This window comes from Pan troglodytes, chromosome 8, assembly GCF_028858775.2.
Source record: "Pan troglodytes isolate AG18354 chromosome 8, NHGRI_mPanTro3-v2.0_pri, whole genome shotgun sequence".
Taxonomy (NCBI): domain Eukaryota; kingdom Metazoa; phylum Chordata; class Mammalia; order Primates; family Hominidae; genus Pan; species Pan troglodytes.
In genome coordinates this window covers 51,731,475-51,746,124 of record NC_072406.2, presented here as the reverse complement: position 1 = coordinate 51,746,124, position 14,650 = coordinate 51,731,475, and positions in this window count along the sequence as shown.

Here is a 14,650-nt window from a genome sequence, read left to right as displayed (position 1 = left end):
TTTTTAAAAATATTTGGGATACTTTAAATAACATTGGAATTATCCTTCTTGCAACCTTAGTACTTTTTTAAATTATGGATTTAAAAAATCACTTTACATTCTTTCTTTGTAACTGGTCTATTAACATTTTAAATTTCTTCTTGGATTAGTTTTGGTCATTTATATTTTTCCAGAAAATTACCCATTTTCTCTAGATTTTCCAATGTGTGGCCATATAGTTGCATGCAGCATTTCAAAGTGTATCTTTCTTTTTTCTTTCTTTTTTTTTTTTTTTTTTTGGAGATGGAGTCTTGCTCTGTGGCCCAGGCTGGAATGCAATGGCATGACCTTGGCACACTGCAACCTCTGCCTCCTGGATTCAAGCGATTCTTCCACCTCAGCCTCCCGAGTAGCTGGGATTACAGACATCCGCCATCATGCCCAGTTAATTTTTGTATTTTGGTAGAGACGAGTTTTCACAATGTTGGCCAGGCTGGTCTTGAACTCCTGACCTTAAGCAATCTGTCCACCTTGGCCTCTTAAAGTGCTGGAATTAATTACAGGTGTGAGCCACCGCACCTGGCCCTCAAAGAGAATCTTTCTACCTTCATCTTATTTTACTTCTTGGTAGCATTCTACAAAGCTGAAGATTGTACTTGTGAGTTTTGACTTTCTTGATTTGTTGAATGGATGTGATTAATTTATATCTTTAGTGTGATCATGCAGAGAAATGTATGAGGGATAGTGATGGAAAATTACAGGAAATCTGAAAATTTAATAAATTGTTGGCATTTTTATTTTCTCACTAGTACAAGGTTCATTCAGTAATTATGAAATGTACTACCCTTTTCTCCTTTTCTATATTATTTTGGAAAATTACAGCCTTATAATAGAGATCAGAAATGTGTTAACATTATGACTGATCTATCTGACAACAGTGTTCTAAGAAAACAGTATCACAAATATACTTTCTCACCATAATTTTTCAAAACAGAAATTTTGTAAGCAAAGAATCAAGCGTTTAAACCAAAGGAAAGTTAGAGTGATGTCATCTCTGGTTGAAAAACACAGTCTTTCTGAACAGATTTTCAATGTCCTTGAAGACCATAACTAATATAAAATTACACAATACATTTGCTAATAATGTGAACTGTACACTTTTTATATGAAAATGATGCTTGCTACAACATGACTTTACTAAATTGGATTTCTGCAAAAGATAAAACACCAGGCATGGTTGCTCACACCTGCAATCCCAGCACTTTGGGAGTGCTGAGGCAGGGAGGATCACTTGAGTCCAGGACTTCAAGAGCAGCCTGGGTAACATAGTGAGACTCTGTCTCTTAGAAAAGTAAAAAATTAGCCGGGCATGATGAAGCATGACTGTAGTCTCAGCTACTTGGGAGGCTGAGGTGGGAGGATCGCTTGAGCACAAGAGGCTGAGGCTGAGGTGAGGTACGATCATGCCCCCGCACTCCAGCCTGGGTGACAGAGCCAGACTTTGTCTCAAAATATATGAAAGTAGATAAAATTAGTTTACTTGCTGAACACAATCAAATATAGCAACTTTCCAGTGAAAGACTATTAGGACAAACTATGATAACACAACCTCAGATGATGCAGCATAGTTAAAACAAAAGAAAACAGCTTTGGGCATATTCTATACTCCAACCTCCGTGGTGCAAAGGGACTATATGGCCAACTAGGTGTTGAGGCAGTCACAGAACTGCTGCACATGTGGTTTTTAAACAAGATTTTTAATTCCCCCTAAAGTGGAAGAAGTCATCTAACAAAATTTATTATGACTTAAATTGCTACTTCTTTATTTAGTTTTCCTCAAACTTTAACAAAATAAATTATGTAGTAAATTATAGTCATTAAGCTTGAAAAATGTTTCAATTGAATGGGAAAACTTCCTGTGATAAAGCCTCCAATCATCAAGGAATAAGTCAATATATTTTACGCATAAATTTTCCAACATGTTAAGCACTAAGCTTTTAACTAAATAGCTAAGAGGAAATTGTTGCCATCGAATGCAACACATATCCTGCCTTTTTAAATAACACATACTACTTATCTTGATTTCAATTCATCCCTAAACATCACTTGTATAATTTGATCACAGTGACGTCCTCAGAGACGGTTGTATGCGGAATCCTATAAATTGTCTCAAGGTCCTATGCTTTTAATGTTCACCTTAAATTTATTTTTGTTCCCCTGCCTTGCTGTCAGCTGTCACATTTTATAGTTCACCCCTTCTGCAAGACCCTTTCGATACTTGTGATTTGTTAGGAAGCAGAAATCAGATAACCTAACTTGTTAGAATTCAATGTGAAGTAAGAATAAGTAGACTCTGGGTAGCTGCTGCCTCTACCATTAAATTTTTTTTAAAAAGAAGACTTTTCAATTGCCATTTAATTTGAACTTGACTTACCTAGACTACTATTAGTCAATATTAGTTTAACAGAGGGAAAATTGTTAATAAAGTAGATCTAATATGTAAACACATATATCATTCCCTTGTTCTGGATCTATCAATGATTTCATACTTTGACTATATCTAAATTATCTGCTTTTCCTGGCCTTCAAAGTGGTCTTTAATTCAGCCCTGCTTTCCATGGGCTGAATTTCCTACAATGCTGAGATGTTTATATTGGTTTCCTCCTGTCCTATGAACTTCGTACTGGTTTCTGCCCCAATAAATTTGATTAGATGAAGAAAAAAGACTTTTTTTTTTTAAGATAGAGTCTCACTCCTGTTGCCCAGGCTGGAGTGCAGTGGCACAATCTTGGCTCACTGCAACCTTGGCCTCCTCAACTCAAGAGATTCTTGTGCCTCAGCCTCCCGAGTAACTGGGACTATGGGTGCACCACTGGTGCCCGGTTAATTTTTGTATTTTTTTGTAGAGATGAGATCTCACCATGTTGCCCAGGCTGGTATGGAACTCCTGAGATCAAGTACTCCACCCACCTCAGCCTCCCAAAGTGCTGAGATTACAGGTGTGTAGTCACTGCACCAAGCCAATGAGGCACTCACTTCTGAATAAAGTACAAGCATTAGTAACATCTCCCCTGGTCTCTCCAGATTGGTTATGCAGCCACAACTGAATTCTAAATGGGTTAAGTGCTATACAATTAGTTAAGTTTCTTTGGTAGGTATCAAATAAAACATCCACCTAAATTCTTAAGAACCTTGTTAAATAGTGGAATTTACAAACTCTTTATACAGATTCTGACAGCACATTTCTATTGGAAGACTATGGAATCACAATGAGGAAGGTAGTACTATATAGATCAGCAGCTAGCTTAATTGGCTTCCTGTAACTTATTAACAAATTAGGTTACAAAATACAAAGGCATCTTAATGAATCATCATATTTGGCATTGAACTCAAAGCTGAATTGTGTGAATTGTGAGGTGCTTTCCATAATTCAACTTGCTTAATTACCCATATGAATGAATCATTCATACCTCAAGCCTGCTAACACTTTTGGATACCTGATGTTTATGTAATGGTGGTGCTCATTTGCTGAGTAAGGCATGAGTAGTTTCCTAGGTAAGCAGAAGTAGCCCTCAAAACAATCATAATGTGAAACAATAACAACAGGGCTGTATTTTGAAGGCTCTAGAAACCCAAGACATATTTCAAGAGCCAAGTTACTTTTTTTTTCCTTTACCACTTATCCTCAAGTTCTACAAGTTGCTTATACTGTATCAATTCAAATACATTTGTTTATTAGATGTCTATTTTTTAAAGATGGACAAGATAAAATTGGGTAAATTTACAAGAAGTAATGGAAACTGTTAATAATGTTTATTTAAAAGAGTTATTAAAGCAACAGCTTACTACCAACCCTAGGCTTCTGAAAAATTTGCACAGGTGGGAAAAGATATGGGCATAGCTCTTAGCATATTTTAACAACTGAAAATGTGGCAGGGAAAAAGTCTTTATTCTGAGAGTATAGCCATCTTACTTTTGGGGTATTAAAATTACCTTTTATGAGATAATTCATTTTCAATGTTATTTGACAAAATTCAAAGTTGGTCATTCATTTTAGTCTCCTCATTTTTAGTAAATTTTCCTCCTGTAAAATCTAAGTTATGGGAACCACTAGAACATGTGTGAAAACAAGTTGCTGTGAGATGCAGTGACAGATTTTACAAAAAGAAAAGCATTTCATGACCACAGACCAGGATATCCAAAATTTTGGTGAGGTGGATTTTTTCCAAAGTCTGGTGACCAACTGTGGAAAAATAATTGGTTAATCTGACAGTGAGGCCCCTTAACAGTGTTGAAGAAAATGTATCCAAAAAAGTACCCAGAGTCAAAGAAGTGAGAGCAATGCTGTATTTATCCCCCACTGACATGTGAGAAAAGAACAATAATTTTGGACATACACCTTGTAAAACTTCTCAAAAACCAGACTACATTTCTAACTCTGAAATACGTGCTGCTGGTCATGAAGATGTTCTGATCATATAATTTAACCTACTGACATTACATGTAATAAATTAAAAACCCAAGTACCATGCTTAGTGTAGTGTCTGGTACATACAAGTTCTCAATGACAATTAGTTTTATTTCTAGGATTACCTCTGTCTCTTGTACTTTCTTATAAAAAGAAAGCCAAGTGAACTGAATAAATTGTATCTTAAATAGACTAAAGAAAAGCTTTTGTATTTGTCTTTTCTCAACTAAGCAGTTTCCATAGTGCCTAGCAAGGTATCAGAAATGCACTCAATGAAGAGGGTTAAATGGTAACTCTTTCAGAACAGAAAGGATTCCCTACAGAGCCCAGCAGAGGCAGAGCACTATTTTGCCCAGCCTGGCCTTGAACTCCTGGGCTCCAGCACTGCAGCCATCCTCCCACCTCAATCTTCCCAGCAGTTGGGACTACAGGCCTGTGCCATGGCACCTGGCTAAGGATAGCTATTATGAGAGTAGTAATGTAAGATGAAACTAAAAAGACTGATAATAGTAGGATTAAAAAGCACAAAAATTTTAAAGATTCTCCGGTACATTTATTTCACAAACTTTTTTGTACAGTTGACCCTTACACATGGGTTTGAACTGGGTGGGTACACTTATGCGCATACTTTTTTCAATCAAATGCAGGTGAGGTCACACAGATCAGCATTTGTGCATGGGATGTGAAACTCATGTTTATGGAGGGTCAATTGGAGGGCCAACTTTTCTACATATGGGTTCTGCAAGACTTTCTGTGAGACTTGAGTATGGGCAGATTTTGGTATATGTGTGGCCCTGGAACTAGTCCCCAGTGTATAAAAGGGATGACTGTATTTTAATGGTTTATAGTGTTAAAAAGAGAAAAATGTCCACGTAACCACAATTTTGAACACTGAACTATTTTAATATGAATTAATATGTCATATTTATTACCAATTGATCTTCAAATTGCAGCAGCCCATGAGTTTGGTTGTAAGTGTTCTTGCCATTCCACCCCAGCTGTCACTGAGTCAAACAGTTTAAAATATACACACACACAAACAGACACAAGCCTTTTGTAAAGTAAACAAATCTTTTATACTGTAAATAACTATTCCTCAATGGAACTTTTTGTATCTAGTTTACTTCTTTTCTAAAGCTGGGATATTCATATTAAATACTCAACAATCTCTATAAAGCAAAGAGTCTATCTCTGTGAAAACACAAGTAATTCTTGATGGCAATATTTTTCTTAATTCACCTAAACAAATGCAGTTTGGAAGGCCAAAAGGAGAAAAAAACACTTCAGATTATCAAAACCAAAAGAGATATGAAAAAATAACATATTTAACAATGTAGGCGGGAATTTTAAATACAAGATCCTGTTGAAAATATTGATATTCAAAGAAACAAACAGCTTTGGATCCATAACCACAATTTAGGTTTTCCTAGATTAAAATCAGAAGTGATTTTATTGTTGGAAGATACATTAATTCTTTGAAGTCAGAATAAGAGGCTTGACAATTTAATTTCTAATTAAGTGACTGAATAGACAAAGGATCAAATACAAACAGTAGTGCAGGAAGAAAATAAATTGGAAGAAATAATTGTTCAACCAATAGTAATAATTAAGACCACCATTTTAAAATTTTCTATACACAAAGAATGAGAAAATATTGTTATAATATTATTATTATACTTCTTTCTTTTTCGGTATTAGTGGACCCACATTATCTCCTGTCAATTCATTGTGTTTATTATGTGAACCATCGCAGGCAGGAAACTAAAAAGAAAAAAGAATTACAAGTGTTATTTTAAAAATATGATTCATTAGGTAGAAACATTTGTGAAATGCTCTCAGAAAGAAAGAATATCGCTTGCTAAAAAAAATCAGATCGTTTTCCTGAGTAATAGTTACATTTTACATCCAACTGAACCATATTCAAAATCTAACAATTTAAACAGTTACTTCATTATTTGGTTTAGATTTTAAGTAAAAACCTATGAATGATTCCATATGAGTGATTAAAACAGACAACAGGTTTAAAAGGGAATCAAAGAAGTTCTTGGTCATTTGTGGAGCTTAAAATTCGAGCTCACCTATTGCTTAATTTTAAAACAATGGAATTTAATTCAAAATAAGTTATAATTTTTTCTTGCTATAAAACTCATGCATACCACACAATTTTTGAAAACAAAAATATATTTTAAGCTGGGTGTGGTAGCTTACGCCTGTAATCCCAACACTTTCGGAGGCAGAGATGGACAAATCACTTGACATCGGGAGTTCAAGACTAGTCTGGCCAACGTGGCAAAACCCCATCTCTAACTAAAAATACAAAAGTTAGCTGGGCGTGGTGGCATACGCCTGTGTCTCAGGTACTTGGGAGGCTGAGGTGGGAGAATTCCTTGAACCCAGGAGGTGGAGGTTGCAGTAAGCTGAGATCATGCCATCGCACTCCAGCCTGAGTGACAGAGCAAGACTCTGTCCCCGCAAAAATAAATAAAGAATAAATAAAAATAAATTTTAAAAAATTCACTCATAACCCATCCAGATATAGGTAATAATAATTAACAGTTTGTTTATCAAACTCCTGCTTGGGGGAGTGGGCGTGGTCCAGCAGCCGGCGTGCCTTACTAGTGAAAAAGCTGGGGTTGGAGCTGCCACGGGGGGAGGTGTGGGGGGCCTAGGGTGATCTGCTTGGACCTTCTGGGTGTCCTCCTGTAACCTCAGGTTCCTCACCTGTCTCAGAGGACTGCTGGGCTGCTATGGCAGGGTTGTTTGGAGGATTGAGACAGATAGTCCCAGTAAAGCCCCATTAGCCCCCCCCACCCCCCACCCCCTGGATTTTTATTTATTATTATTTTTCTGGCTTTCTGAGGAAACTTTCCGGAATGTGTCCAGGTGTTGAAGCGGGAAGTCTGGACACCCTCCCTTGGCGTTGCGGTTCCTTCCAGACGCCCCCTCTTCTTAGCCTCTTTTCAAGCGCACACCAGGCAACGTGTGCTCTACCCAAGTGCACTTCACAGATCTTCCTGTGGGTCTAAAATCAGAACGCTTTCTTCCCTGACCCCTGCCCTCATATCACCCGAACCCCAAGTCTTTTGGCAGAGCCGGCTACAGACTTGAGTGTCAGTTTAATGCTTGTTCCCTAAGGTCTCCCCAGGGCTCTTAGGAAGGCGTTAGGGTTAGGATTCAGGTTAGGGTGCGCTTCTCGGCGCCCTGCGCTGGCGCTGTGTGCCTTTGGGAGGGCGGAGCTGCGTTCTCCTCAGCACAGGATGAGGTGTGCTCTGCTCAGCACAGACCCCGGGGGCCACCACGAAGGCAGAGCAGCATTCTCCTCAGCACAGACCTTGGGGGCACTGCCTCGCTTTGGGACAACTTGGGGCCGCATCGACGGTGAATAAAATCCTTCCTGTTTGCAGCCCTGAATAATCAGGGTCAGAGACCAGTTAAAAGGGTTCAGTGTGGAAAACGGGAAACCAAAAGCCCCTCTGAATCCTGCCCACTGAGGTTCTCCCCTGCCAAGGCGAGGTGGCCGCACTGCGAGATCCACACCGCAGTCTCGGAAGACAAATGCAGCATTCCTAATGCAGACATGACACCCAAAATATGACACCCCCATTGCTCATGTAACAAGCCCCTGTAGTGCTAATGCACTGCCTCAATACAAAAACATTAATATAAGATCCACAATCCCCTCGCTGCTGTGCAGTCCTAAGACAGCGATCATAATAATCAACATTGACATAGTAAACACAAACGTAGTAACGAACCTAGGGTTAAGGTTGATGTTAGGGTTAGGGGTTAGGGGTTAAGTTTAGGGTTAGGGGTTGGAGATAGAAGTTGGGGACAGAGTTAGGGGTTAGGAGTCAACGTTTAGAGTTAGGGGTTAAGAGAGGTTAGGGGTTAGGGATTAGGGTTTAGGGTTGGGTTAGGGTGAGGGTGAGGGTTGGGGTTAGGGGTTGGGTTAGGGTTAAGGGTTAGGGTTAGGGGTTAGGGTTATGTTCAGGGGTTAGGGGTCAGGGTCAGGGGTTAGGGGTCAGGGTCAGGGGTCAGGGTCAGGGTTCCCATTCTGTTAGTTGTCTATTTACTCTGCTGACTGTTCCCTTTGCCATGCAAAAGCTATTTAGTTTTATTAAGTCCCAGCTATTTAGCTTTGTTTTTATTACATTTGCATTTGGGTTCTTGGTCATGAAATCCTTGCCTATGCCAATGTCTAGAAGGGTTTATCCAGTGTTACCTTCTAGAATTTTTAAAGTTCAGGAATTAGATTTAAGTTCTTAATCCATCTTGAGTAAATTTTTGTATAAGGTGAGAGATGAGAATCCAGATTTATTCTCCTACATGTGGCTCGCCAATTATCCCAACATCATGTGTTGAAAAGGGTGTCCTTTCCCCACTTTATGTTTTTGTTTACTTTGTCGAAGATCAGTTGGCTGTATTTGGGTTAATTTCTGGGTTCTCTCTTCTGTTCCATTGGTCTATGTGCCTATTTTTAAACCAGTACCATGCTGTTTTGGTAACTATGGCCTTATTGTACAGTTTGAAATCAAATAGTGTGATTCCTCCAGGTTTGTTCTTTTTGCTTAGCCTTGGTTTGGCTACATGGCTCTCTTTGGGTTCCATATTAATTTTAGAATTGTTTTTGTAATTCTCTGAAGAATGATGATGGTATTCAGGTGGGGATTGCATTGAATTTGTAGATTGCCTTTAACAGAATGGTAATTTTCACAATATTGGTTCTACCCATCCATGAGCATGGGGATGCCTTTCCATTTGTTTGCGTCATCTATGATTTCTTTTCTTTCTTGGTCTTTTTTTATTTTTCAGAGGGAGTTTCGCTCTTGTCGCTGAGGTGGGAGTGCAATGGTGTGATCTTAGCTCACTACAACTTCAGCCTCCCGGGTTCAAGCAATTCTCCTGCCTCAGCTTCCCGAGTAGCTGGGATTATAGGCATGCGCCACCGTGCTTGGCTCCATCTGTGATTTCTTTCAGCAGTGTTTTGTAATTTTCATTGTAGAGGTCTTTTGATTCCTTTGTTAGGTATATTCCTAAGTTTTTTTTGTTTGTTTTTTTGTTTTTTGCAGCTATTGTAAAAGGGGTTGAGTTCTTGATGTGATTCTCTGCTTGGTAGTTGTTGATGTATAGAAGAGGTACTGATTTGTGTACATTAATCTTGTATCTGGAAACTTTACTGAATTCTTTTATCAGTTCTAGGAGCTTTCTAGAGGAGTCTGTAGGGTTTTCAAGGTGAAAGATCATATCGTCAGCAACCAGTGACAGTTTGACTTCCTCTTTACCAATTTGGATTTCCTCTATTTCCTTCTTTTGTCTGATTGCTCTGGCTAGGACTTCCAGTACTATGTTGAAGAGGAGTGGTGAGAGTAGGCTCCTCGTCTTGTTCCAGTTCTCAAATGGAATGCTTTCACCTTTTCCCCATTCAGTATTATGTTGGCTGTGGGTTTGTCACAGATGGTTTTTATTACATTAAGGTATGTCTCTTGTATGCCTCTTTTGCTGAGAGCTTTAATCATAAAGCAATGCTAGATTTTGTCGAATGCTTTTTCTGCATCTGTTGATATAATCATGTGAGTTTTTTTAAATTCTGTTTATTTGGTATATCACATTTATTGACTTGCATATGTTAAACCATTCCTGTATCACTGGTATGAAGCCCACTTGATCATGGTGGATTATCTTTTTGATATGTTGTTGGATTCAGTTAGATAGTATTTTGTTAAGGATTTTGGCATCTGCGTTCATCAAGGATGTTGGTCTGTAGTTTTCTTTTTTGGTTATGTCCTTTCATGGTTTTGGTATTAGGGTGATGCTGGCTTCATAGAATGAATCAGGGAGGGTTTCTTTCTCTGTCTTGTGGAATAGTCTGAAAGGATTGGTATCATTTCTTCTTTGAATGAAAGAAAACATTCTTTGAATGTCTGGTAGAATTCTGCTGTGAATCTGGCTTTTTTGTTGGTAATTTTAATATTACAATTTCGATCTTGCTGCTTGCTTTATTGGTCTGCTTGGGGTATCTAATTCTTCCTGATTTAAGCTAGGAGGGTTGTATTTTTCCAGGAATTTGTCCAACTCTCCTAGGTTTTCTAGTTTATGTGCCAAAATGTGTTCATAGTACCCTTGAATAATCTTTAATATTTCAGTGGTGTCAGCTGTAATATCCCCTGTTTCATTTCTTAGTGAGGTTATTTGGATTTTCTCTCTTCTTTTCTTGGTTAATCTTGCTAACGGTCTATCAATTTTATTTATCTTTTCAAATAACCAACTTTTTGTTTTATTTATGTTTTGTATTTTTTTGTTGTTGTTATTGTTGTGTCAATTTCATTTACTTCTGCTCTGATCTTGGTTATTTCCTTTGTTTGCTGGGATTGGGTTTGGCTTGTTCCTGCTTCTCTAGTTCCCTGAGATGTGAACTTAGATTGTCTGTTTGTGCTCTTTCAGACTTTTTGACATAGGTGTTTAGGGCTACAAACTTTCCTCTTAGCACTGCCTTTGCTGTATCCCAGAGGTCTTGATAGGTTGTGTCATCCAGTTCGAAGAAATTTTTTACATTTCCATCTTGATTTCATTTTTCACCCAATGCCCATTCAGGAGCAGGTTATTTAATTTCCATGTATTTGCATGGTTTTGAAGATTCCTTTTGGAGTTGATTTTCACTTTTATTCCACTGTGATCTGACAGAGTGCGTGATACAATTTCAATTTTCTTAAATTTATTGAGACTCGTTTTATGACCTATCATATGGTCTATCTTGGAGAAAATTCTATGTGCTGTGGAATAGAATGTGTATTCTGTGGTTGTTGGATGAAATGTTCTGTATATATCTGTTAAGTCCATTTGTTCCAAAGTATAGTTTAAATCCAGTGTTTCTTTGTTGACTTTCTGTCTTGATGACCTGTCTAGTGCTGTCAGTGGAGTATTGAAGGCCCCCACTATTATTGTGTTGCTGTCTATCTCATTTCTTATGTCTACTAGTAATTGTTTTATAAATTTGTGAGCTCCAGTATTAGGTTCATGTATGTTTAGGATTGTCATATTTTTCTGTTGGATGAGGCCTTTACCGTTATATACTGTCTGTCTTTGTCTCTTTTAGCTACTGTTGCTTTAAAGTTTGTTTTTTCTCATATGAGAATAGCTATCGCTGCTGGCTTTTGGTGTCCATTTGCATGAAATGCCTTTTTCTACCACTTTCCTTAAGTTTATGTAAGTTGTTATGTGTTAGGTGAGTCTCCTGAAGGCAGCAGATAGTTAGTTGGTGAGTTCTTATCCATTCTGTGGTTCTGTATCTTGTAAGTGGAGCATTTAAGCCATTTACAACCAACATTACTATTAAAAAGTGAGGTACCATTGTTTTCATCATGCTCTTTGTTGCCTCTGTACATTGTTTTTGTTTTCTGTTTTTGCTTTTTAACTTGTATTTTTGTTTTATAGGTCTTGTGTGATTTATGCTTTAATGAAGTTCTGTTTTGATGTGTTTCCAGGATTTGTTTCATGATTTAGAGCTTTCAGCAGTTTTTACAGTGCTGGTTTGGTAATGGCAAATTCTGTCAGCATTTGTTTGTCTGAAAATGACTGTATCTTTCCTTCATATGTGATGTTTAGTTTTGCTGGATACAAAATTCTTGGCTGATAATTGTTTTGTTTGAGGAGGCTGAAGAAAAGACCCCAATTCCATCTAGCTTGTAAGGTTTCTGCTGCAAAATCTGCTGTTAGTTTGATAGGTCTTCCTTTATAGGTTACCTAGTGCTTGTGTCTCACAGCTCTTAAGATTCTTTCCTTTGTCTTAACTTTGGATAACCTAATGACAATGTGCCTAGGCTAAGATCTTTTTGTGATGAATTTCCCAGGTGTTATTTGTGCTTCTTGTATTTGGATGTCTAGGTCTCTCACAAGGCCATGGAAATTTTCATTGATTATTCCCCCAAATATGTTTTCCTGGCTTTTAGAATTCACTTCTTCCTCAGGTACACCAATTAGTCTTAGGTTTCATCGTTTAACAGAATGCCAGACTCCTTGGAGGCTTTGCTCATATTTTCTTATTCTTTTTTCTTTGTCTTTATTGGATTGGGTTAAATCAAAGACCTTGTCTTCAAATTCTGAATTTCTTTCTTCTACTTGTTCAATTCTATTGCTGAGACTTTCCAGAGCATTTCACATTTCTAAAAGTGCGTCCAAAGTTTCCTGATTTTTTTTTATTTAAGCTATCTATTTCCTTGAATATTTCTCCCTTCACTTATTGTATCATTTTTTGGATTTTCTTGCATTGAGCTTCACCTATCTCTGGCCCCTCCCTGATTAGTTTAATAACTAACCTGAATTCTTTTTCAGATAAATCAGTGATTTCTTCTTTGTTTGGATCCATTGGTGATGAACTGGTGTGATTCTTTGGGGGGTGTTGAAGAGTCTTGTTTTGTCAGATTACCAGGGTTGGTTTTCTGGTTCCTTCTCATTTTGGTAGACTCTGTCAGAGGAAAGGTCTAGGGCTGAAGACTGTTGTTCAGACTCTTTTGTCACACGGAGTGTTCCCTTGATATAGTACTCTCCCCCTTTTCCTATGGGCATGGCTTCCTGTGAGCCGAAGTGCATTGATTGTTGTCTCTCTTCTGGGTCTAGCCACCCAGCAAGTCTACCTGGTTTTGGGCTGGTACTAGGGGTTGTCTGCATACAGCCCTGTGATGTGAACCATCTAGGGGTCTCTCAGCCATGGATACCAGCGCCTGTTCCAGTGGATGTGGTGAAGGGTGCAGTAGACTCTGTGAGGGTCCTTAGCTTTAGTGGTTTAATGCTCTATATTTGTGCTGGTTGGCCTACTGCCAGGAGGTGGTGCTTTCCAGAAAGCATCAGCTGTAGTAGTGTGGAGGCACTGGCAGTGGGCAGGGCCCTAGGACTCCCAAGATTATATGTCCTTTGTCTTCCATTACCAACTTAAACATTTGTGACAATTTCAATGTCAGAAATTTATGTGTAATCAAATTTATTCTGGTAGCCTAAATTCTGGTAGCTTATTATATGCTTCAATCTTTATAATTTAGTTCTCACATGAGGGAGATCTAATATTGGAAATATTTTCAATCTGTATGTTTATGTATTTATTCTAGTTGTCCTGGCACAAGGTTTTCAATGTTGCTGTGTGACCAGCCATTGGCTTTTCACATTTACAACTCCTGTGAATTTTTTCTTGCCTCATTTCTGGTGCTGGGAAATTCTGATATTTTCTCCTCATCTCCATTGTACATTTTAGGGATTCTTGAAACTTTTGATGTACAAACATCCGCACTTTCTGCATAAGTAAAATATTTTACTTAGATATTTTCTAGCAGACACTGAGTTCTCATGAGAAATCCTCAGTCTCTTTATTTGGAACACCCCCTCCCCAATATTCCATATGGAGTAGTTTTGTGTAGAATGTGATTACTTCATTAATATGTCAAAGTATGGATACATTTTGAACACATTTCTGATGTTGTAATACCTTTCTTGATGAATAGTACCTGCGCATGACCAGAATTGTATTTTTAGTAGATACCGGGTTTCACCCTGTTAGCCAGGATGGTCTCAATCTCCTCACCTCGTGATCCACCTGCCTCGGCCTCCCAAAGTGCTGGGATTACAGGCATGAGCCACCGCGCCTGGCCAATCACATCATTCTTGTATTCACCTAGTCGTCGCTGTGTACCTCCCATGTCAGGCACCGTACTACCAGACACTGAGGATCCGGTGGGGAGCGAGAGGGACTTTAAGGACTGAGTCAGTAGGACACGGGCTGGTGGGATAGGGAAGGATGAGGCAGACAGAGCGTCAGATGATCCCCATGGTTCTGCCTGGGGCACCTGAAGGGAAGTCAGAAAGGAAGCCAGGTTGAAGAGGGATGGCAATGAGTTTTGTGTTTGGTCTGCAGGACAGAGATGCCGGGCTGCGGGGAGGACAGGTAGGAGGTGTGCATCACAGGTAAAGGCAATTGCTCCATGGGCCTGAGGTTTGATGGGAAGAGACGCTAAATCCTGGTTCATGATTCTTTCTCAAAATTGTAATGCAAAGATCCCTCATTGAATCTGCATTTTATAGCATGTACTGTGCAAGTATCAGGGGTATCAGGAAGAAGAAACATGCTCCTTTGTCTCCTGAAGCTCACAGGCCAGTGGACATGGCAGACATGTAAGAGAAGGGACAAGAGGTCAGTCCACAGAGAACAGCTTTGGGTTT